Source organism: Solanum stenotomum, chromosome 5, assembly GCF_019186545.1.
Source record: "Solanum stenotomum isolate F172 chromosome 5, ASM1918654v1, whole genome shotgun sequence".
In the NCBI taxonomy this organism is placed as follows: domain Eukaryota; kingdom Viridiplantae; phylum Streptophyta; class Magnoliopsida; order Solanales; family Solanaceae; genus Solanum; species Solanum stenotomum.
The window spans coordinates 8,654,013-8,678,396 of record NC_064286.1 but is presented as its reverse complement, the minus strand read 5'-3'; the positions used below and the strand labels follow the sequence as shown (position 1 = coordinate 8,678,396).

The 24,384-nt window shown below is 34.9% G+C and overlaps 1 protein-coding gene, 1 non-coding gene and 2 pseudogenes across 7 annotated transcripts in view; 2 read left to right on the top strand and 2 right to left on the bottom strand.

The window, feature by feature from the left end:
• Positions 1 to 24,384, top strand: part of LOC125864477 (actin-depolymerizing factor 10-like) — a 616,735-nt gene that overhangs the window by 410,136 nt on the left and 182,215 nt on the right. The window lies entirely within an intron of this gene.
• LOC125863647 (F-box/kelch-repeat protein At3g06240-like) lies at positions 1,169 to 2,343 on the bottom strand (annotated as a pseudogene).
• LOC125863646 (F-box/kelch-repeat protein At3g23880-like) lies at positions 6,283 to 7,594 on the bottom strand (annotated as a pseudogene).
• On the top strand, positions 9,028 to 9,099 carry TRNAD-GUC (transfer RNA aspartic acid (anticodon GUC)). Its single transcript has one exon. It is a non-coding gene; the product is annotated as a tRNA-Asp (tRNA).

The following is a 24,384-nucleotide window of genomic DNA, read 5'->3' as shown; positions in this document are numbered from 1 at the left end:
AAGTAAGAGAAGAAATTTCGCGGATTTTTGGATTGACATTGATGTTACTACATTGTAAATATTGCATAAACAGATATTTGAAAGTATTTTCTGAAGAAATGTTAATAAACTTGCACAAGTGACAACATATATATGATTGTACAGAGTAATTTGAAACTATGGAGAAATTGAAAATAAAATGAAGAGTTAAAGGTGTTATTACTAATTAAACAATAATTGTAGGTTTGTAGAGGTAATCTTGAGAACAAGGCCAGGGTAAATATCATCATCATCATTGATATGAGTATTTTCTGCCAATATAAAAATGTCGTTGCACTTTTCAGATATTGTTTGAAGTGTTTCTCCTTCTCCAACTACGTATATTTCATCGCACAATACTAGCTGTTGATCGTCTTCTTTAAGATTTCGAGCTTCCAAGAATGAGCACTTTGGTGAAAGCAACAAAAACACAAGAAAAATAGTTGAGAAGTTGAAGTAATTTGCTGAGGAAGCCATAATATTTGTGAAATACTAGAAGAGATGGGAGTAGTAAGTATTTATAAGAAAAAAAAAATTAATTAGTGCTAATACGTGATGGAGGTGGGGTTTGCTCCACGTTGTTTTGGGGGTTAGAAAGTGGGGTAGTTAATTACGCCATATACAAAAATTACTTTTTTTTATTTCCTATTTTTTTCTTTTTAATTTACGACTTACCAATATTTCTTAAAATATTAATTGGACTTCACATTCATACAACACTAGTTGAATCAGCATGGCCTCAAGCAATTAAACTGGAAATACATCAAAATGCAACAAGTGTACAGTAACAACTATTGTAACACAACTACGCAAGTAAATGGAAAACAAAGGTTCAACATTCAGAACGATATAATTAACATCTACCAAATTTGAGAAAAACATCTTTCACTTTCAATACCTTGAAACAACCATGAATTTTGGTGAAATACCTTACCTAAGTGTACAGTAACAACTATTGTAACACAACTACGCAAGTAAATGGAAAACAAAGGTTCAACATTCAGAACGATATAATTAACATCTACCAAATTTGATAAAAACATCTTTCACTTTCAATACCTTGAAACAACCATGAATTTTGGTGAAATACCTTACCTACTGATCAGATTCTTCTTTATTGTACCGATAAATTTTGTAGTCCAGCTACTTATTAAGTCCATAAACCTCCCATTCCTCCCAAGAACCCACCCGGAATGACATTGTTCCCTTCGAGCAAAATAAGTGACTCCATGTAATTCTGAACATAAAACGACCAAGTGTATCCTTGAATACCAAGACCCGTACTTCGTCCACTATTTGGATCATATGAAACCAGACCATTCTCCCTAGTTGAAAGTAAAACTTCACCGTTGCTCCTAAATCCAACAACTTTCTTCAAGCCTGCAACCAAATTTATATGATACAACCTACTCCAAGATTCCAAAACTCCGTACTGCTTCATCACCCATACTTCACAAAAAATACCATACATCCCCATCCCATACTTAACAACAGCAAGTGATTCCTCAAACAACGTAATTGATAAACCTGTTGAAATTCTACCAGTTAAAGCATCCGACAACATAATCTCCCCAAACACCTCATCCGCTATACTAAAAGTCATGATTAAAATTCGAAGGCCACCACCATTCGCAACATAATCATACACAATTCAATGAACAAATCCTTTGACAAAAGCCTGAGACGACATAATCTCCACAATACAATGCTTAATCTCAAACCCCACCACTCTCCTCCAAACCCCACTATTGATTGAATAAATTTCATCTCAGGAAAACCATTATACCTGAACACATCATTCTTATGATACACAAGTCTAACCAACTTATAGTCATTAGTTTCAGGCAGATCAGCACCAAATCCAAGAAAAGACATATGAGGCGACTTAGGCTTAATCGAAGGGAAAGGTAAGGTTATAAACTTTTGAATAGAAGGGTTCCACAGAACAAGACTCCGCAACTTACCAAACAATTTGCCAGACAAACACACAATGTCATTGCAGCTGCCAACAATTGTGTAATACCCTCGTTGGCAATTGAAAGGGAAATTCAGTTCCGATTTAGAATCCAAGGAAAAGGGTTGATTCTTAGAGTCTTGAAACAACGAATAGTTCTCTTTATTGCAAGTATCGATGTAATGCCTTACAAGAAGGGTGTTGGAATGCGGGGTTTGGGGGAGGTGAGCGGAGATGAAAGGAGAATTGGTGATGAGGGAAAGCCTTGATTTGCAAACAACTATGAATCGAATTAAGGATTTAGTAGGAACTTTCAATAGGATTTCTCTCAGAAGTTCGGGAGGAATGTAGGCGGAGTCAGAATCAGTCATTGAGCAACTTTGAGAGAAAGAGAGAGAGAGAGTGACAAGACAAACCCTAGTTGTGGAAGACAATTTTGGTAAAATTTACTTTACATATAGGGATGACAATGGGCTGGGGCGGGAGACGAAGCATGACAAGTTTAGATATTTTTTAATAAAAATCATGACAGGGTGGGTTGTGGATTTGGGATAAACCCAATGCTAAAATCACTAAGCTATTTCTTTCACTTATCTTCTGTTTAAGACCTTTAGGCAAGAAAATCCAGCAATCATATACTTTCTAGCTTTAACCTTTTATTTGCATATAATCAGCTTAATCCTATAACTTATTCTTAAAGAATCAGTAATTATTTTCTTTTACCATTGTGTTATGTTAAGTGAGAATCCATTGTTTAGCTATTCTTGGGGGTCACTTCAAGTCTATTTTTAAATATGGGTGATATTATAGAGTAATTGTATGGTAAGTTAAGGTTGGATGAGGATTAACATAGGACATTTATGATTGGAAAACTTTGTCTTCTCCTCAAATGATTGTTGAACTAACGTCTAATATTTTCTTAACTTTAATTCTTATTTTCTAATAAGTGTTAGCCCCTAAATACTTCTAAATTAGTTTTAATAATGACAATTAACCTAAAGTATCTTCGCAGGAAAAGGAAGCAAGAAGCACATGGGTGAATATTCATCCAAGGAACAGAAGGAAAGAAGATCAGTCATAATCAATGAAAGATTTATAATAAAACGACGAATTTCCATAAAGAAAAGGAGATCAATCATAATCAATCAAAGATCCCGAACGCAAGGAAGGAATCTGTAACATCCGGTAAGTTGAAATAACTATGAAGAGGCTTAAAGATCGGAAATAGTCATTTTTGGAATAAAATTAAAAATCTGGAAAATTTGGCCAAGTGTGGAAATCAGTGAGTTTTTGGCCAACTTTGAGCAGTCGTAACTCCTATCTCAGGATGAGTTAGGAGTAGTTCCAGTTATAGTTGTGAAGCTTGTGGAATGATCTTTCCAACGCCACCGAGTTTGCTCAATTCTGAGTTCGTATGAGCGAGTTATGGCCATTGAAAGTTGGGCAGTTGGGAGGGAATCCGTCCGGAAATTTTAAGATCATTTTGGTCTTTTCCCTAGCCATTTCTTTTGGGATTATATTGTTGTATTAGGCTGATCTTTGGATCATTTTCTCCCATTTTAAAAGAGAAAGAGTTAGGGTTCTTGAGAGTGAAGAAGAGAAGAAGAAGAGAAGAAGAGGAGAAGAAGAGGAGAAAGGGAAGATCAAGCAAAGATTCGTCAAGATCATCGTGGATTTTCGTCGGGGGTGATCCCTATCAAGGTATGTGAGTCTTTAGTGTGGGTTTATCCTTTCCCCCACACCCCAAACTCATCATTATTTAGAAAGATTGGATATGTTGTTGAAGTTGTTGATGCTGTTGATTGTGTTGTTGAAGTTGTTGATGCTGTTGATTGTGTTGTTGAAGTTATTGTTGGTTGTGGGACATGATTTGGATGTGTTGTTGAGTTGAATCTAGTGTATGTTGAGGGTTTTTATGATCCTTAGTGTTTGGGGGTTGAAACCATTGAAGGTAAGGGAGGTTTAGAGTTGGAAAAGGAAGGAGAAAAGTCAAGTTTCCGGGGAAAAGGGTTGGGGCGTCGCGCCAGTCAGTGCCCCCCAAAAGGGACTCTGAGGTCCAGCCCTTGGGGCGCCGCCCCTACCAGAGCCCCAACCAGACCTCTCTGAAGTTGGAGGTCTGGCGCTTCGCGCCTCTCAGAGCGCCAAGCTTTCCCATTCCTTCTCCACTTTCTCATGCATGTTCCTAGGTGTTATACCTATGTTCCCTAGTTGTTTCCAACACCCCAAAGTGTTTCTAAACATCCCGAACTCATCTAAATACGTGTGATCATACACCTTGAATTCATAATTCAATTCAAGGCGAGTTAGTATCAAGCTAAGGTGAAGTTGGAGTCAAGTCAAGCAATGTTAAGAAGTAAGTTCAAGCAAGTCCTCCAAGCTTTTCAAGAGTCTTCATTGAACGTTTTAACTTCATTCTAAGGCTCCAGTTCCAAGTTAAGTATACAGTTTCAAATCGAGTAAAGAGTATCGAGTTTCAAGTTAGGTCAAGAGTTTCAAGTTGAGCAAAGAGTTTAAAGTTGATTTCATTTCTCAAAGTTATTAGGGAACTATGTATTCCCAAAGAAGTTTTAAAGAAATGTTTTTACATTTAAACAAGGCTGGAAACTGAGATTTCCAAAATAGCCTTCGGGCTAGTTTTGGAGTAATTATCTCATATCAGCAGGAAGAAATATGTTTTAAAAACATAAGAGCCAGTACATTTTTGGGAGTAGTATCGAACACCGAATTGGGGGAGTGTTCAAAGAACCCACAGCCCCCATAGAACCATGTTAGCCACCATGGGTAGAAAAGGATCATACTTTTTAGATGAATCCTTTTCCAGATAGACTAGTGGATTCATTAGGCAGTTCAGGTCTTATACCTTTGGCCGGGTATAAGATGCTCTGGCAGCATGAGGTCGATCGTTGTATCATCACTATAGCTCTCATGTGATGGTTGTCGGTTAGAGAAACTCCCACAATAGTTATTGTATTTTCATACACATACATTATTGTATTTTTACATACATCAGATCATTTGTATTTCTATATACATCTCAGACTTATTGTATCTTTGTATACACATAGAGTTTATAGCATGTTTTAAATAATCTTTCTTTATATCGCACTTGTTTTAAAATTTGCCTTATATTGAAAGAAGTCAGTCAGGTTGAGTTGAGTTGAGCAAGGTAAGCTTTTCAGTTTCTTCCAGATTTCCTTCTAGCCTTTGTTGCTTAGTTTTTCAACTCGCATACTCGTACATTCCATGTACTGATGCCAGTTGACCTGCATCTTATGACGATGCAGATATAGGTACCCCGGATCAGCATCCTGCACGTCGTTGATCCAGCTGAGCACTCCAGAGTCAGTGGTGAGCCTCTTTGCATTCCGGAGGACTCAATTATTTTGTGTACTTAGTTTTGTTCTATTAGGATGTTGCGGGGTCTGGCCCAACATCCATCTCAGTATATTAGAGGCTTCATAGACAGTCAGTCAACTAGTTTTGAGTCTCTTATCTATGCATATATGTAAATATTCTACTTTGAGACCCGAGGTGCCTTTTTGGCCAGATTTGTATCAGTTAAGTTGTCTTATGACTTTGCTTTGCATGAAGTTATGCTGTTGAGTTAGGTTTCCGCTGAGTTAAGAAAGCCAGGCCAAGGGTTCGCTTGGGGCCAGCAATGGTCTCCGAGTGCCGGTCTCGCCCAGGGTGTAGGCTCGGGGCGTGACAGAATCAAATTTGAAGTCACCGCCAAATCAACAACTTACGAAGGCAAGAACACTGAACAAAGATTCAAAAGACGGATTTTATTAACCTTTTGGCAACACTGATTTTGTATAGGGCTCTCTCTCTCTCTCTCTCTTGTTATTGTACAAGATCTATTACTTTTTGTAATGTCCAGCACTAGCGTAGTGTTTCAAAGTGAAGAATATGTACTCTCTTTTGTAATGTCAACTAGTTTGGGTTGAGCTAAATTGAGCATTATGCATTTCCCTCACCACTCGCCAATTTTGACATCAGGGAGATGTATAGAAACTCTTATAAAATTTTTATATTTTTTTATGACGACTGTGGTGTCCGGGCCAGCTTTGACTAATTCCACAGAATACCAGTCATCTCCCACCAAGTATGAAATTCTGCCTCATCAAATCACACTAAATGCAATGGGAAGGTAATAATGTTTGTATAGCAAATACTCAGGTCACTGCAACACCTTATTGCCTGCCAACTTTAGGTGAAAAGGGGGTGCCAGATTTGGTAACCTTAAAAGGGCTAACCATATTTAGCTCAAAGAAAAACAACGAAAACAAACCGATAGTAACCTCGCTACAACAAAAATAATACGATAGTTGACTGATAAACACAAGTTCCTTCGCTAGGATAAGGTTTCACAATAAACTGGAAATACATCAAAAGGCAACCAGAGTACACTAACAACAAACGTAATGCAAAAAACCATTCCATGTAATTCAACATTCAGTACATTACCTCTCTAAACTAGTCTACCACTTTTGATAAAACGGCGTTGTTTCCTTTATGAAAAATAAGTGATTCCATGTAATTCTGAACATAAAACGAGCGATAGATCCCTTGAATAAAAAGGCCCATATTGCGTCCACTATTTGGATCATAAGAAATCAGATCATTGCTCCTAGTTGAAAACAAAACTTCACCGTTGTTCCTAAATCCGACTACTTTCTCCATATCTGCAACCAAATTTATACGATACAACCTACTCCACGATTCCAAAACTCCATACTGCTTCATCACCCATACTTCACATGAAGCATCATCTATCTCCCTCTCATACCTAACAACAACAAGTGATTCCTCAAACAACATAATAGATAAATTCATTGGAATTACACTAACTAAAGCATCCGGCAACATAATCTCCCCAAACACCTCATCCGCTATGCTACAAGTCATAACTAAACTCCGAAGGCCACCACCATTCGCAACCACATCATTCGCAATCCAATGTACAACTCCATTTACAAAAGCCTGAGACTACATAAACTCCATCATACAATGCTTAATCTCAACCCCCGTCACTCTCCTTCAAATCCTACTATTAATCGAATAAATTTCAATCTCAGGAGGATCATTATTCACAACAACATCATTCTTACGATACACAAGTCTAACCAACTTATAGTCATCCGTCTTAAACAAATCAACACCAAATCCAAAAACAAACATATGAGGCGACTGAGGCTTAATCGAAGGCATAGGTAAAGCTATAAACTTCTTAATAGAGGGATTCCACAAAATAAGACTCCGCAACTCACGAAAAAAATCGTCAGCCAAACACAGGATGCCATTGCAGCTGCCAATAATTCTGAAATACCCAAGTTGGCAATTGAACGGGAAATTCAGTTCCGATGAGAAATTCAAGTAAAATTGTTGATTCTTAGAGTCTTGAAACAACGAATAGTGCTCTCTATTGGAAGTACTGACGTAATGCCTAACAATAACGGTGTCGGAATGTGGGGTTTGTGCGAGGTGAGCAGAGATGAAAGGAAAACTGGTGATGATGGAATGCTATGATTCGCAGACAGCTGTGAATCGAAGTAAAGATTTAGCAGGAGGTTTTAGTAGAATTTCTCTCAAAAGTTCGGGAAGAAAGTAGGAATCGGTCATTGATCAATTCTGAGAGAAAAATAGAGACAGAAGGCGCAAAAGTGTGTGTTTTTGTTTTATGGTGTTGCAAGGAAATATTTAAAATACAATTACTAAACCTAAAAGCAAACCAAGTGCTTGTTTGGATTAATTTACTTTTAGGCGTTTTTGTCTTTTAAGTAGTTTTTTTAGGTCAAAAACTTTTTTAAAATAAGTCAAAAGTAGGTTATCATTTATTTATGACTTTAATTTTTGATTTATAAGTTACTTTTTATAAGTCTATTTAAACGGGCCCAGATCTAAGGGTCGGGATGCTGTTCGCTCGTGCCATTTCAATAGAAAAATTTATATTGCACGCCTTCAATTAAATGTAATATAATTTTTAGTCATAAAATTTTGTGTGAAAAGCAAAGGAAGAATTTTAAGTGGTCGGAGTTTACATCATAATTGTGAGTTGTGACTGCAGGGCATGTGTTTGTTTGGTCCCAGTACTGAATAGAATCAATATATATTTCAACATTTTGTGTTGTTCAAGGGAAACCTTATGATGGCTCAAACAACAATTCAATTGGGAATTTAGACACAAAAGGGAGAAGGAAATCAATAGACTGCACAAAACTCAAGATTGGATGAAGAATTTATATTTTTTTAGCGGGAAAGGCACCATCAAATTTGATTACTCTTCAGACTCCATAAGTTAACTTTTGCGGTTGTGTTAGGTTCAAAATCCATTTTTAACGGCATTATGTTAAAACTTTTGACAAGTTGCAACTATATGTTGTGACATTTTAGTTTCTTTACTAGGACACCCACAATTGAAAAAATCAATCACGGATCTTGATACCTTATCAACACTATTTCAAACACAATTACTACATTCCAAAATCATCGTTACTCGCACCATGAATGGCACATAGCAAAGCAGCATCCAATACATCGAAACTCTCATCATATGAAAAGGGTTCAATGATTTTAGTCCATTCAATATCTATATCAACTAAATCCACATTCTTTGCAAGAGGTTCAATTTTGTTAATTTGGAGTTAGCTTTCTCATACAATTCAAAAGGCAACGAACTCCTCAAAATGATAATGATTCGGAAGTTACGTGTGGAAGGTCTTTTACTCAATAGATCAAAGGTAAGCCAAGGGATAACATGTTAATGACTCCCAAAGTTGTTATCAACGATATAGTTTGGCACTTTGATATATTGAATCATCACAAGGGTTGGAGAAGGTCCTAGTCTCGGTAATACAAACAACGAAAAGCTTATCTAAAACGCTCTATGCGGCATTTCATCATCACCCTGTGAGCATATATTTTTTCACAATCATATCTCATATCAATCATAGGATATAGTATTAATCAATTATAATTAATTAATAATTTTGCATAAAAGATATACGGACCTCAATTTGTTTATTATAGCAAAAACTACTTGATAAAACAAAAAAGTCGTTGTAGTATAGTGGTGAGTATTCCCGCCTGTCACGCGGGTGACCCGGGTTCGATCCCCGGCAGCGGCGTTTTCACTTTTTACGTAAAAAAAAATCCTTTTGGATTGACTATATCGATAGGCCTGATAATTTTATTTAGAGACTCCGAAGGGCTTAAATTTTGGAAAAAGTTTTTTCAGGTGTATTCAAAGCTTACTATATAGAGAAGTTAATGATATAAATTTATCAAAATTAAACAAATTTCATCAATTTGGTCCAGTTCAATTATAAAATATTTTGTAGAATTATCGATAAATTTTATTTAGAGACTCCCTTGAAGTTTATAATTTTGGGGGGAAAAATTCACGTGTACTCAAATGCTTGCGATAAAGATAGGTAATGATATAAATCTATCAAATTTGAGATGCTTGACTAATAAGTAAAGAAGTTTTCAAGTAGAAGTATAAACAATTTTTTTGCAGTCGGAGAGAAGTTAAAATTGATTGTTTTTTTTTTAGAAAAAGAAGAAAAAGGTACTATTTTTTTCAAGATAAAAATATTGATCTCATAAATATATTTACCAAGTATATCACTCATTAATTCATCAATCTCTAATTGTAAAACCACCCGTTTGGTTACTTCGTATGACAATTCATTTCTTTTTAAAAAAAGAGATCTCCATCATCATATATTTAAATGATAAAAATAAAATTATAATTGCTTCATATTCTTGTTGCTGCCAATTATGAAGTTGTATTTTTATATTTGAATTTTATACCGTAGATATAGTTCATTTCTTGTAATAAAAGAAAAAGGCGTTTATTTTTCTTTTGTTTTTCAAGCAACAGTAATACTCATAAATAGTGATTTAATTTGTAAAATAATTTTTTAATTTATTTTGCTTGAAATTTATTAGTATATTTAAATCATTATGAAAAAATATATCTGTGAAAAATAAAGATGATTTTTTGGAGGTATAAAAAATATCTTAGATATTTAGTAGAAGTTTCTAGAATTTTGTAGAGTAAATATCTTTGATAGTTATACTTCGGAAAAATTTAGATGTTCTAGAGAAGTAGATATTTATAGTGAATTATAAAAAAATCTAGATTCTTGTTAGATAGTTAAAAGATAAAGCCATTTGATTTTTCTTGTAGATCTATCTAGAATAATTTCTAGAAGCATCCCTACTCTAATATAAATAGGGGTTGCCATAGTCATTTGTAAACAACCTAACAACAACTCAAATCAAATAGTCTTCTTCCATAAACAAGTTCTCCTTTCTAGCTTCCTCTTCTTTAGTTGAATCTTCCGATCTTCGTTAACGATCTTGGGCTAGCAAAATGTTTCCCAAATTATACTTTTCTTTTGCTATTCTCTACATGGTATCAAAGTCATAGTCGTAGATTGGCTTGTGGTTTTATTTCAAGATCGGATTGGTGGTAGATTCAACTAGTTTGTCTATATGGATTTTAGCGGCTGTGTCAATGGATTGGGAATGGAGTTGTTGAATCAGTCTAATTACAAGGTATGAAAAACGTGTATGGAATCATACCTTGTGGGAGATGATCTGTGGGATGTTGTTGACGGGAGTAACATAAGTCCTCCTGTTGACGGACCGGAAAATAACAGTGCGTACCAAAAGTGAAAGCGGATTAATGCGAAGGCGGAGTTCATGCTGAAGAGGACAATATCCTCTGGTTTATTCGATCATATAATAAGGTGCAAATAAGCTCATGTAATATGGATGACTCTCGATCGCTTGTTCAATAAGAAGAATGAAGCTCGGCTGTAGATATTGGAGAATGATTTTTCTTGTAGATCTATCTAGAATAATTTCTAGTAGCATCCCTACTCTAGTATAAATAAGGGTTGTCATAGTCATTTGTAAACAACCTAACAACAACTCAAATCAAATAGTCTTCTTCTATAACAAAGTTCTTTTATCCAAAATACTCTTTCTCTCTTCTAGCTTCTTCTTCTTTAGTTGAGTCTTTCGATTTTAGTTAACGATCTTGGGCTAGCAGAAGGTTTTCCGAATTATACTTTTCTTTAGCTATTCTCTACATGGTATCAGAGCCATATGCGTAGATTGGCTTGTGAGTTTTATTTCAAGATAGGGTTGGTGGTAGATTCAACTGGTTTGTCTATATGGATTTTAGCGACCGTGTCAATGGACTGGGGATGAAGTTGTTGAATCAGTCCAATTACAAAGTATGAAAAACATATATGGAATCATACCTTGTGGGAGAGGATTTGCGGGATGTTGTTGACGGGAGTAACATAAGTCCTTCTGCTGACGGACCGAAAAATAGTAGTGTGTACAAGAAGTGGAAGCAAATTAATGTGAAGGCGGAGTTTATGCTAAAGAGGACAATATCCCCTGGTTTATTCGATCATATAATAAGGTGCAAATCAGCTCATGAAATATGGATGACTCTCGATCGCTTGTTCAACAAGAAGAATGAAGCTCGGCTGCAGATATTGGAGAATGAATTGGCTAACATCACTCAAGGTACCTTTCTATCGCCGAGTATTTTTTGAAGATTAAGAACTTATGTTCTGAGATATCTTTATTGAATCCAGAAGAGGCTATTTCTGAAGCACCAATGAGAAGAATAGTCATTCGTGAGTTGAAACCTGAATATATTCCATTTGTGACGTCGATTCAAGGATGTGCTCAACAACCATCTTTGAAAGAATTTGAAAATTTGTTGTCGTCACAGGAATTACTAGCCAAGCAGTTGGCTAGTATGTTTGTCAAAGATGGAGAAGGAGATGCTCTTGTAGCCGACAAGAGAAACTTCAAAGGAAAATCAAGAGATATGTCACACTCTCAATCCTCAAGTGATTCAAGCTCGCCTGGAAAGAAGGAAGATCCTTCTAACTATTATGGTAAGAAACCTCTCAGATGCTATCGATGTGGTAATGTAGGACACATAAAAAGATATTGCCAAGCCAAGGAGAGCAATATGGCTCAAAAGGTTCCTGAAGAAGAAGAAAAGTGGGAACAATGTTTAGTAGCTGAGGCTCGAGCAATAGATATCATGATTTCCATCAATCTTGAAGGAGATTGGATTGAGGATCTAGAATATAATATAGCCGATCACATGGAGAAGCAAAAATCTGATGTTAACGGCACGAAACAAGAAATTTTTGAGGATGTTCCTAGAGGTGATATGGTAGCTTCTATTGAAGAAATCAAAGAAGAAGGTTCTGAACAAGCAATATCTGAAACTACATGTGCTAGTGGTGACCTTTATAGTGAAAGCATTGTGGAAGTATTTGATCAATCTTCTGCAATATCAAGGCCATTAATGATTCAGAGAAAATTTTAAAAGCAGATGGAGAAAGTAGAGATCAAATAGAGAAATAAGTTGATATTGAAGTCTCAAAGACAAACGATATGATTTTTGAAAGCTCTGAAGCTGCCAACAAATCTATCGAGGAGATAATAAGAGACTATGGCAGTGGATCCTATGTTGTTGAGACTTCACAGGAAAGTGATAGTATTTCTCTTGATAATATAATGGCTGAGAAGTTAAGAGAAAGGGGGAGTTCAGAAACTCAACAAAGAGATATTTACATGGACCATTCGATAACAGAAAATCTTTATCATTTGAAGAAGCAGGAGGAGTCAGGAAGAAAATATTGAGATTTTCACCAAGACGTAACTCAAAGCTTCGGTTGAGTTCTTCCGCAACAAGTGTGGGGTAGTTTCCAAAAAATCACTTTAAGGGGGAGTGTGAAAAATAAAGATGATTTTATGGAGGTATAAAAAAATATCTTAGATATTTAGTAGAACTTTCTAGAATTTTGTAGAGTAAATATCTTTGATATTTATACTTAGGAAAAATCTAGATGTTCTAGAGAAGTAGATATTTATAGTGAATTATAGAAAAATATAGATTTTTGTTAGATAGTTAGAAGATAAGGTCATCTAATTTTTCTTGTAGATCTATTTAGAATAATTTCTAGAAGCATCCCTACTCTAGTATAAATAGGGGTTGCCATAGTCATTTGTAAACAACCTAACAACAACTCAAATCAAAGTCTTCTTCTATAACAAAGTTCTTTTATCCAAAATACTATTTCTCCCTTCTAGCTTCCTCTTCTTTAGTTGAGTCTTCCGATCTTAGTTAACGATCTTGGGCTAGCAGAAGGTTTCCCAAATTATATTTTTCTTCTGCTATCCTCTACAATATTAATATATTTAATATTTATTTATGTAATATATTAATTAAAAATTTAATATGTAATTTTTAGTTTTAATTAAATTAAAGTGAGAACTTAATTAAAGTCTTACATAATAGATATTTAATATTTCCCTATATAAAAAGTGACAGTGGAGCAACTAAGCGTATTTTAGATATTCTATAGTTATATGTACTTTTATACTGATGATAGCTTTTTATTATTTTTCAATGGTTATATTTGTTTTACCCAAATATCAAAGGACGAAGAAAATTTACGGTAGCAACTTTTAAATTTTTAGCATGCTCATACTTATTTTTTATCATTACTAATTCCTGGACACATACATTATACATGGATCCTATATTAATTGACACAGTATTCAATTTAAATGAAATACATAAAATTAGACTATATATGCCATGAGTTACACGAAACTATGGAGAGAAAAAATTAAAGAAAAAATGTGCTTAAAGATGCACTTATTCATCAATAAAATACAAAGAGATCTGAATGATTTGGTACAATTGAAGCATCAATATAATGCTAACATCCTCAAATGTATTAAAGAAAATTGCCAAGACAAGAAAAGTGAAGAAGAGAATAATTTACTTCCATACGTTCATAGAAGAAGAAAAAAGAATGAAAAATCAAGCGAATATCAAATGTTTCTCCGGTCCCAACTTGGGCCAATGGAACAAATCACTCATTTCGAGAAGATAATAAGATAATATATTTTAAGAACACCTCTATATAAATATATGGCCCCATTATTATTATAAATTAATAATTCTTTTAAAAGTACAAATATATCTAAGACAATTTAGTGAAATAACTCTTATCGTGTTCTGTTTTTTGTTAAAATTTAAATCTAGTTGATGCTTATCTCTAACTTTCTTATTGCATCCAAAAGTTTCGGTGTTGTCTTTTTGAACTGCATCATAAAATTGTGAAGAGTTCTAAATGAGATAAGTACTTCCTTACATGTAACTGGTTCCAAAGGTATTGTATCATCTTTAACTTTATCATCAATATTATTTTTTTCGATGGTATCCACAGTTTCTTCTAAGCTCTAGACCTCTAAACATGTATCATTTACCCCCATCCAATAAGTTTTTAACGTTCGTTTTATTGCGGTAATCAAGATCATTAATATTGACCTCAAGTTCAAGAATGACGTTTTCACAAGTGGGTTCATGTAAATTTTCTGAGATTTGATCCTCGAACGAATTTTACGGTGTCGAAACACTTTTTAAATTAATAAATATTAATTTATCGATTAAATAATACCTCTTAAATATAATAATATTTCATCATCCCACCTATATTAATTTAATAGGTTTACTATAATTGATATTTAGAAAGGATACATAAACTAGTGCAAATATGAGAAACATTAAGCGTAGTGAGGTCTTAGTTGAATTTTTAGAGGTTTTGAGCTTGGTTTAGTCTTTTTAGGCATTATGTTAGTTTTTGCAACTTCCACGGATTTCGGGTCAAGGAGACCTTGGATTCGTGTTTTGATGGTTCCATTGAGTTCCTAACGTCGAGTTTAGCTAGGTAACATATTTGGTTTGTGTGTACAGGGTCTTGAACAAATCCTTAGGGTCCATTCGGAGACTTAGGTGTTGGCGGATTTTCTGATATGTGTATCTACTGCCAACCCTCCGTGTTCACAGAGCTTGGGACCGCGCTTGTGGAGGGTAGAGTTTTGGGACCCCCTCGTTCGTGGGAGAAGAAAGTGTTCATGACCTCACCGTTCACGGGGTCTTGCCACATTTGCGGAGAGTCAGAGCAGCTTCTCTCCGCGTTCGCGGAGGAAAGGGCTGCGTTTGCAGGCTTTAATGAGTTGTCGGTCCGCGTTCACGGAGGACCCATGGCAGTATGTCTTTCCAAAATTGGATTTTCAACCCCATTTCTCAATTTTTGAACTTTGAGAGCTCGGCTTTTTTAAAGGGGATTTTTGAGTTTTATCAATTAGACATGGCCATCTTAACCGCTAGGCCTCTAAAGTCATGCTTGGGGCCTCATATTTTAGCACCNCCCCCCCCCCCCCCCCCCCCGTCCTTTTTTTTTTAAAAAAAAAGTACTCATACATATTATTACAAAAAAAAATTATATGTACTATTAATTTTTGAAAAAAAAAGACATGTAAGAAGTAAAAAAAAAAAAGCTTAGTTTTCCCACTTTTCTAAGGGAATGGAACTATTTTGGGGAATAATTTCCTTAAGTGGGAAATTGTGCTTCCTTATTTATCTTTAAAGAATTTGACCCTATATTATTATTTACCTTATAATCATCTTTTTTATTTTATATTTTATTATTTTTGCTCTCAATATTGAACTCTCTCCTGCAAAATCTTTTGATTTATTGTTGCTTACAAGTGACAAAAGAACAAAATTTGTTTTTGAGTGTCTTTTTCAAAATCTCAAGAAGTGCAACCATTATATTGAAGGAAGGCAACATTATTTCGATATTGTTATATCAACTAGTCAAATTCGTGAGTCAGGTTTTATTATTCTAACTTTATTTTGTTGTGTTGTAATTTGACTATTTCTAGAAAATCGCATTTTTGAAATGTTCTAAGTATAAAACAATTTGAGAAAAATACTTAGAAAAGAGTCGCCACTTAATTTTTTAAAGAAATTAAGAAAACTTATAATTCTCAAAGATTTAAACAGAAAAAATCATTTGAAAATACCAAAGAAGGTTCGGGGTTCAATTTACACTTCGAGAAGGGTTTAAGCATTCGAAGTGCCCGCTAACATGCGGTTGACCTGCGACTTAACTAAAATATATTTTTGACTATTTTTAGGAAAATGGTTTAACATAAAAGAAAATATGATAATTTACAATATTTAGTTAAGTTTTAAAAAAAAAATAGCTAAGAAATGAACCATTATATTTTGATCTTTTTGGAGGAAGAGACCTAAAATGAAAATATTTGAATTAAGGTGCAAGTGATTAGAAAATTAATAAAAACTAGACTAATTTATTTAATTCATTTTAGAATAAATTAAATCAATTTAATAAACATGAAAACCATTTCTTATTAGTTGGTTAACCTTTTTTGAGAAAATGGCTAAGTAAGTAGTTATAATAATAATTTATACTATTAGATTAATTTTGAGAAAATAGTTAACAAATAGCAATTTTTATTTTTTTTAGAAAATGGGACCTTAATTGAAATAATTGAATTAGAGACAAGTACTTAGAATGTTAACGAAACTAAATGAGTTGATTCTTATTTGAGTCATTCTTGGTTTATGAAAAAACTATTTTTAAACTAACAAATTTTTATTTTTATTTTGACTAAAGATTATAAATGAAAATACAAGAGTTGATAAAATAAGTTTTGTTAGAAACAAAACAACTCAGATGAATAGTTCGTCTTTTAGGGAATTCAACTAAGTTAATTAAAAATTCTAAAGTTAGAGTTAAACAACAAATAATAAGTAATCGCAATTAAATAATGAAAGAATAAGGGAGAAATTGAATTTGGGCCTTTCTTGGGCCAAATTCGCTACTTTTTTGGAGTTTAACACAATTCCCGTTTTTGGTATACAGCTGATGTATATCAGTGTATATCGGCATGTATATCAGCCCTTTTCATGTATTTCTTGCTTCCAAACACCTGTATTTCACTCCAGCCCTGTATTTTCGCATTTTTGGCCTATAATTTGCTGTACTGGACCTGTATACCAGTATACATTTATTGTATACAGGCTGTTCACAGCCTGCTTTTGCCACCCGAACAACTAGTTTTTTTTTTTTTTAAACTTTCAGCCCTTTGTACACCTGTTCGGATGACCCGGCTGACTTAAAGAAAAGAAAAATCAGGCCCCTATGGCCCAATCATCGAATGCAACGAGAGGGTGGAAGCCCATGAGGGCTCGGACATATTTCACATGCAATAAAAAGGACGATAAGAAATTAGAATTGCCATAAACAATAATTAAATGTGCAATCAATGGGATGTAAGAAGGTAAATGTCTAAGATACAAGACAAAACATGATATCATTTGACAAAACAAGCAAACTAATTTAAAGAAATTTACTACATTTATCGAAAACGAGTATTCGCACAACACATCCTTTAATAAAACTAAGTCGCATAGTGGTGCCCTATCAAAGCCACATGCCAAGCTTCATCAACTCATTTTGAATCTATTGCTATGCCAAAATTCATCCTTAATCTAATTAATGTAAAATAGACTAACCAACATAGATATACCAATTTTAAGAATTGAACCTACAACACTGTCTTAATAAGGAGTAAGGCCTACAGAATGAATAAGAGCATTAATATTGTTGACAAAATAGTCCTCCTCAAATGTCCACTCTATACTAATGCAATATTTTTCAAATGATCAGAGAGAAAATAAAATAAAATAAAACAAAATCAATAAAGCACCACAATGAACTTGAACATCAACCGATAGAGATTACATATTCAACATACATCTAAAGATAAAGAACTACACTAATCCTAAATTTATTAAAGTAAAATTAGGCCATATAGAAAGCTTCTTAACTAGATGAATATATAATATACTATTAACTAAATGATGTACATGAAAGTCAACAGTGAACTAAATGAATTGATTGCTAAATAAAATTGCACAAAGGCATGAAAACTATGGTGTGAAACTATCATTTTAGTGTATCTAGCTAGATATGACTCTTAATATTCACAATTCATCTTTAAGAAATCAACAAACTACCAGGAAGGCTTCTAAATTAATGGGCAATCCTACTTGTAATTGAGGGAGAATTGAAGCAAGGATGAGTAAATTGGCATGCGATAGTGAACTCAAAACATCCACCCCAAACTTCATCATTTACATATGGAAATCAAAGAGAAAAAAATTTATTTTAAAAAAAGGAAAAGGGGGCACAACACATTGCAACACTGAACTAATACTTATATGTTCGCAACCTATCGAGACTTTAAAGATGAAAAATGAAAATCATGTGCATCACAAATAGGTACGATAATAGTGATTTCTTTATCTAACATACCAATTTAAAGGGACAGACATGTGACTTAACCAATCACATATATAACGATTAAATTCACATGGTAAATAGGATCACTTATGATAAAGGAAAAAGAAAGGCTAATCCTAATTTTAGTGGAAAAACAAGGATTCAAATACTTTGCAACTTGATGGGTAATAAGCACTTCTAATGTATCAACAATAAACAGTGATGATATTCAAGAAATGAAAGAACATTTTTCATTTGAGGAAACATTAACCACATGCTTGCATATATAATTGAACAAAGTCACTATTGATCAATTCATCCATGGCCAAAATAAAAGAGATGAATAACTATGTATCAAACAAATAATTATGGTTCATTTTAATTTTAACCTTACTTAAGAAACTAAGCATGGAGGACTTTAGAATTAGAATAGAAAAAATAGAATTCCAACACTAGACTATCAAAAGTCTAAGCCTACAGAAAATTCAAGACACATACATGTACTCATGAAAAACAAAACAAATGGTCACTTGCAGGTTCCTAATAACGCAAAGAGACAAAAGAGTAGATGTAATTTTTTTATTTTATTTTATAAAATTGCATATTCTTGAAGACAAATCAAATACATAGTTCAAGTAAAGTTCAGGCACATGTAGTTTTGATAGTCCTAACGAGTTGAAACTAATTACAATGGCAAGCGATTATGATCGATCCGAAATTTCGAAACTAAGCTTAACAAGACAACCTCTTGAAGATGAAATCAATACGAATATGTGAGAGTCAGAATCAATAAGATCCAAGACAAAAAGAAAAGAGAGTCCACTACAGACATGGGGAGGGATGAACTCGAGACCGAACGGACTCATCAAGACTTCAAGCGAACAACCAAACAGTCAATATTCAAAATAGGCAAAGCTTTGCCACTGGTTTGCAGCCGGAATAAGTAAAAAAAAACACAATCTGAAAATTTTAACATTTCAAATGCCTTACACGGCCAAGAATCCAACATATCAACACATCAGAAAATAAAAGACATGAACCGAAATAAGATTTACCTTTCGAAGTGCAGCGAAACTAGGATAACAACGAGCCTGAAAGGGCAATTCTTTTACCACAAACTTCGAATATGAAAGCGAGCTAAGAAAATCCGAGAGTCGTTCTTTTGTAAGCTATTTTCCTATATGACCTCAAAATCCGAATTTCTTAACCTCTGTCCCCTCTTTAATCACTGAAGGTATAGAACTATTTATAGGGAAAAAAATGGACGATTTAGTGGGGAAACTTGGTGGAATTGGATAAATTTCAAATTTTGAAATTCGAAATCTTGGAAGACGGAAACAACTAGAATAGTACCAATTCTCAACGGATTGAGAATTGTATCCATTGATCTTGATGCCAGGATGAGTGAAGCGCCGAGATTACTCCATCTGGTACTGCTTTTTGAACAAATCATACTGTAGAAGCAGAAAAAGGAAGACGAAGAGTATGGGCAAGCACTGTTGGCGCTGCTTGGAGATGCGATTGATGTGACGAGTTTGCATTTCACGCTGATTTCTCGCCGGATTTGGTGGGATTTTTGGGTTTCGGTGGACGCGGAAGAAGAAGAAAAATGCATACAGGGGTCTGGTATTTGGTACCCGTTTGTATTGTTGGTGTGGGTATTGAAATGAGTTTATGTATGGAGAATGGATTGTTTTGGTATGCTGTATGTATTTGCTGGAATGGGTTTCTTTTGTTGAACCAGAAAATATGGGTCGGGTCAAGGGGAAAAGGTGGGCTGGGAAATTGGGTGATTGGAGAATAATGGGCTGCTGAAAAATATATTATGAAGGCCCAAAATTTGGTCCTTTATTATAGCCAAATGAATTATTGATTTCACCAAATTGAATTTCACTAGTGAATTTGGCTAAAACCTAGATAGGATGAATTAATATAATTAGTTTATGAGCTTCTTAATCTTAACGAAATAAAATAATCAACTCAAATATAAACTAAAAAATATAAACTATTATATAACTAAACTAATTAACCAAATATTTAACTAAAACTAAATCTTTTGAGACCATTTTCGAATAATCATAAAATATAATAATTATATACATAATTATGTAAAACATATATATTATCTAAAAATTATAAAATGTGACAAAACTAGTTAAAATAACTTGCAAGCCATATTATTATTATTATTATTTTTATTTTTTTTTTGAAATTTTATAAAACTAATTATTTTAAATCGTTTAAAATTGAAGAAGCTCAAAATGATTAATTTATATTGTGGAGGTCCAAAATTGGGTATCAACAACTGTCCCTCGTTTGATTTGGATTGATGAAAGAAATTCGAGGCAAATGAAATTGACGATCCAATATTGACCGACCACATCTTCATCTTTAGGTATGGACTTTAGGAATTATGGCCGAACCCCAGAAATGGGTTTCCTACACATCTCAGACTATATGAGAATTCAGGCCACTTGTAGTTCAATACGCTAAATTTGACGCACAATTTTGAAAAAATTCAAAAGTCATCCTAATATCGAATTATGAAGAGACCGGAATGCTCGAGAATAAGATTTGAGAGAGGATGTCGGAATATACCCGAGTTTTCAACATTGACCCCGCCTACATATCCCTTAACTTAAGGAATCAGGCTGCTTGTAGTTCGACTCGATCGGTTGAAAAGGAAATCTATTATGCGAGATAACCTTTGGTTCTGGAGGAGTGACAAATGAGTCGAGTATGAAAAAAAGGCTTGTAACCTCTTAGCCATGAATGTGGTGCACTTCACACTCGTAAGTAAGAACTTACACGGGCATAATTTTCAAAGCTCTTGGTGCTTTGTCACTCAGATTGGAAAGTTGCCTCTGGTGGAGACCAAAATTTTTGGATGCGAAACTAAAACCATGAAACCTAAAGAAGAACCCACATGCCTTCTGATAGGGGTGTGGTTCGATTGTGGTGGAAGTCGCTCCTCAGCTCGCGTCCTAAGAGTTTGGCACTCCTCTTTGGACTATGTCCCAGTTCGCTGCTAAGAAAAGTTCCACGTTGTGCTGCATCCTTTTGATGTCGTCCACACCTGTGGTTTGCTTGAGAATTCATCCTCTTGGATGCTCTCGACAAAGACTGAGATAAAACTCATTAGCATAAAAAAAATGTAACCCCAAATGGGAAGATAGTGTCTTTTGCCGTGTTGACACTTAATTGCTCTACTTGAACATTTGACGTCAACTTCCTCCAGTTTGACGTAAAGCAAATAAAGCTCGTATTTGTATTTGTAATATAATCTTCAATGTACTCTTCTTTTGATGACAAAGTAATAAAATAGGCATATGTAATATGTTGATAGTTCTCTTGATGTTGTATTTGCAAGAAAAATGATGTAGTTGATGTTGATTCTCTTTTGATAGGCGAATCTTTCTCGCGATGCGTGAATCTTTTTCCCGCAATGCATGAATATCTTTTCGCGATGCATGATTCTTCTCTTGCGATGCATGGATCTCTTTCTCCTGCAATGCATGACTTCTTTCTCTTGTTATGCATGATCTTTTCCCGCGATGCATGAATTCTTTCTCTTGCTATGCATGATCTTTCCCCGCGATACATGAATCTTTTTCTCTTGCAATGCATGATCTTTTCCCGCGATGCATGAACCTTTTTTCGCGATGCATGACTTCTTTCTCTTGCTATGCATGATCTTTTCCGCGATGCCTGAATTATTTCTCTGGCTATGCATGATCTTTTTCCCGCGATGCATGATTTCCTTCTCTCTTGCAATGCATGATCTTTCCCCGCGATGCATGAATCCTTTTCTCTTGCAATGCATGACTTTTCCGCCATGCATGACTTCTTTTTCTGATGCGTCCCTGATACCAAATGAAGATAATACTTCACCGAGCAACATATGTGATCTTCTGGGTATCTTTTGGGATGGCGGTATCGTCTGAATCGACAATATAATAAACATGACCTTCGGAGTAGTGGTATCATCTCATTTGACAATACAATATAAATGACTCTCCGGGTAGTGGTATTGTCTCATTCGACAATCCGAATAAAAATGACCCTCGGAGTAGTGGTATCATCTCATTTGACAATACGATATAAATGACTCTCCGGGTAGTGGTATCCGATCATTCGACAATATAAATAAAAATGACCCTCGGAGTAGTGGTATCATCTCATTTGATAATACGGTATAAATGACTCTCCGGGTAGGAATATTATCATATCTGATAATATAATACAGATAAATATCTTCCAGGTATCTTTAGTTGCTGGAAAATAATAATATTTCTCTCTTCAAGGTTTTCATTTGTCCCATCTCCGAACGTAATTGCATGTTCGTTATGAACCTTGCCTTGCTGAGAATTTGAATAAAGTAATGCTACTCATATTCCCAATTGTTCGTATAAGAAGCATAAGATATTTCCTGTATCCGCAGAAAAGTTGTCAATTTGGAGTGTTCTTCGCCCTTTTGACTTCTCTGTATTCATTGGATGAAAGAATATGCCGATCTTGAGGCAAACCTATAGACCTGCATCCACAGAAAAATTGTTAGTTTTTTACAAAATGAACTGATCTGTGTCGATCTCTTTGGTTGTCTGCTTCTTGTCTTGCTATCTCCGGTTAATTCCTCCGATCTCCCGCTTCTTGATAGATAAGACAAAATATTTTTATGCAAAATAATCAAAACATGAAGGAAAATTTTTAAGGAAAATAGATTTTCAAAAGTAATGTTTGGAAAAAGTCACTGCCAAGTGTCATGTCACGTCAAGTTTAATGGACGTCATTCAGATTTGGTGTTTTGAGATCTGTCTTATCACTTTTTGGGGGGTATTCAAAGTCGTTCCAAACTCCGATGAGCCTGTTGAAATTTTGAGGCCATCCTCAAAATTTCTGTCCCAGTTAACTGTCTTGGCTTATCTTTAACCGTTGGTGAGCAATCACGGAATTTTTGAGATCCTCTCAAAAATTCTGTCCCAGTTGCAAATTTAAAAGTAACTTCAGTCTTGATTTTGTTGGAAAGATCTTCTTCTCAAGAATTTTTGAGTCCCTCTCAAAAATTTTGTCCCAATTTCTATTGTAAAGAGAAATAGAAATCCTTACGGGAAATATGACCAAGCCGTTGTAGCGCCTACGTATCCCGTTGAGGCAGGAATCAGGTCAAACGTAGTTCCCCCTCGAGGACTAACAAAAATAGAAAATTTACAAATAAACTGACCGAAGCCGACATAGGCCGCCTACGTATCTCATTCTTGAGAATTCAGGTCAAACGTAGTTCATTTACAAGGAAATATTAAAAAGGGATAAAAGGGTTGACCGAGGCCGACATAGGCCGCCTACGTATCTCATTCTTGAGAATTCAGGTCAAACGTAGTTCATTACAAGAGGGATAAAATTCTAAACAAAGCAATTACAAGCAAATAGAATGATTACAAGGGAATGACAGAAATACAAACTGAAACTTTACACATAGTATCTCTTGACAGCATCTGAGTTGATCGGTTTCGGCCATTCAGTGCCATCCATCTCCGACAGGACTAGGGCACCTCCGGATAACACTTTGCGAACCATGTAGGGTCCTTGCCAATTTGGCGCAAATTTTCCTTTATATTCATCTTGGTGAGGGAAAACGCGCTTAAGAACCAACTGACCAACTTCAAATATCCTGGCTCTTACTTTCTTGTGAAAAACACGAATCATTCTCTGTCGATACAGTTGACCATGACAAACGACAACCATTCTCTTCTCATCGATCAAGGTTAACTGGTCAATCCGCTTGTGAACCCATTCAACATCATTCAATTCAGCTTCTTGGATGATTCTCAATGAAGGTATTTCAACTTCGGTAGGTATAACTGCTTCTGTCCCATACACTAACAGATACGGAGTTGCTCCGACTGATGTTCTGATAGTCGTTCTATAACCCAACAAAGCATATGGCAACATCTCGTGCCAACCTCTGCGATTTTCAATCATCTTTCTCAAAATCTTCTTTATGTTCTTGTTAGCGGCTTCTACAGCTCTGTTTATCTGGGGACGATAGGCGGTGGAATTCCGGTGAGTAATCTTGATTTGTTCACATATCTCTCTCATCAAGTGACTGTTAAGATTCGCTCCGTTATCAGTAATGATGGATTCTGGTACTCCAAACCTACATATCAGGTTGTTGCGAACAAAATCAGCTACAAC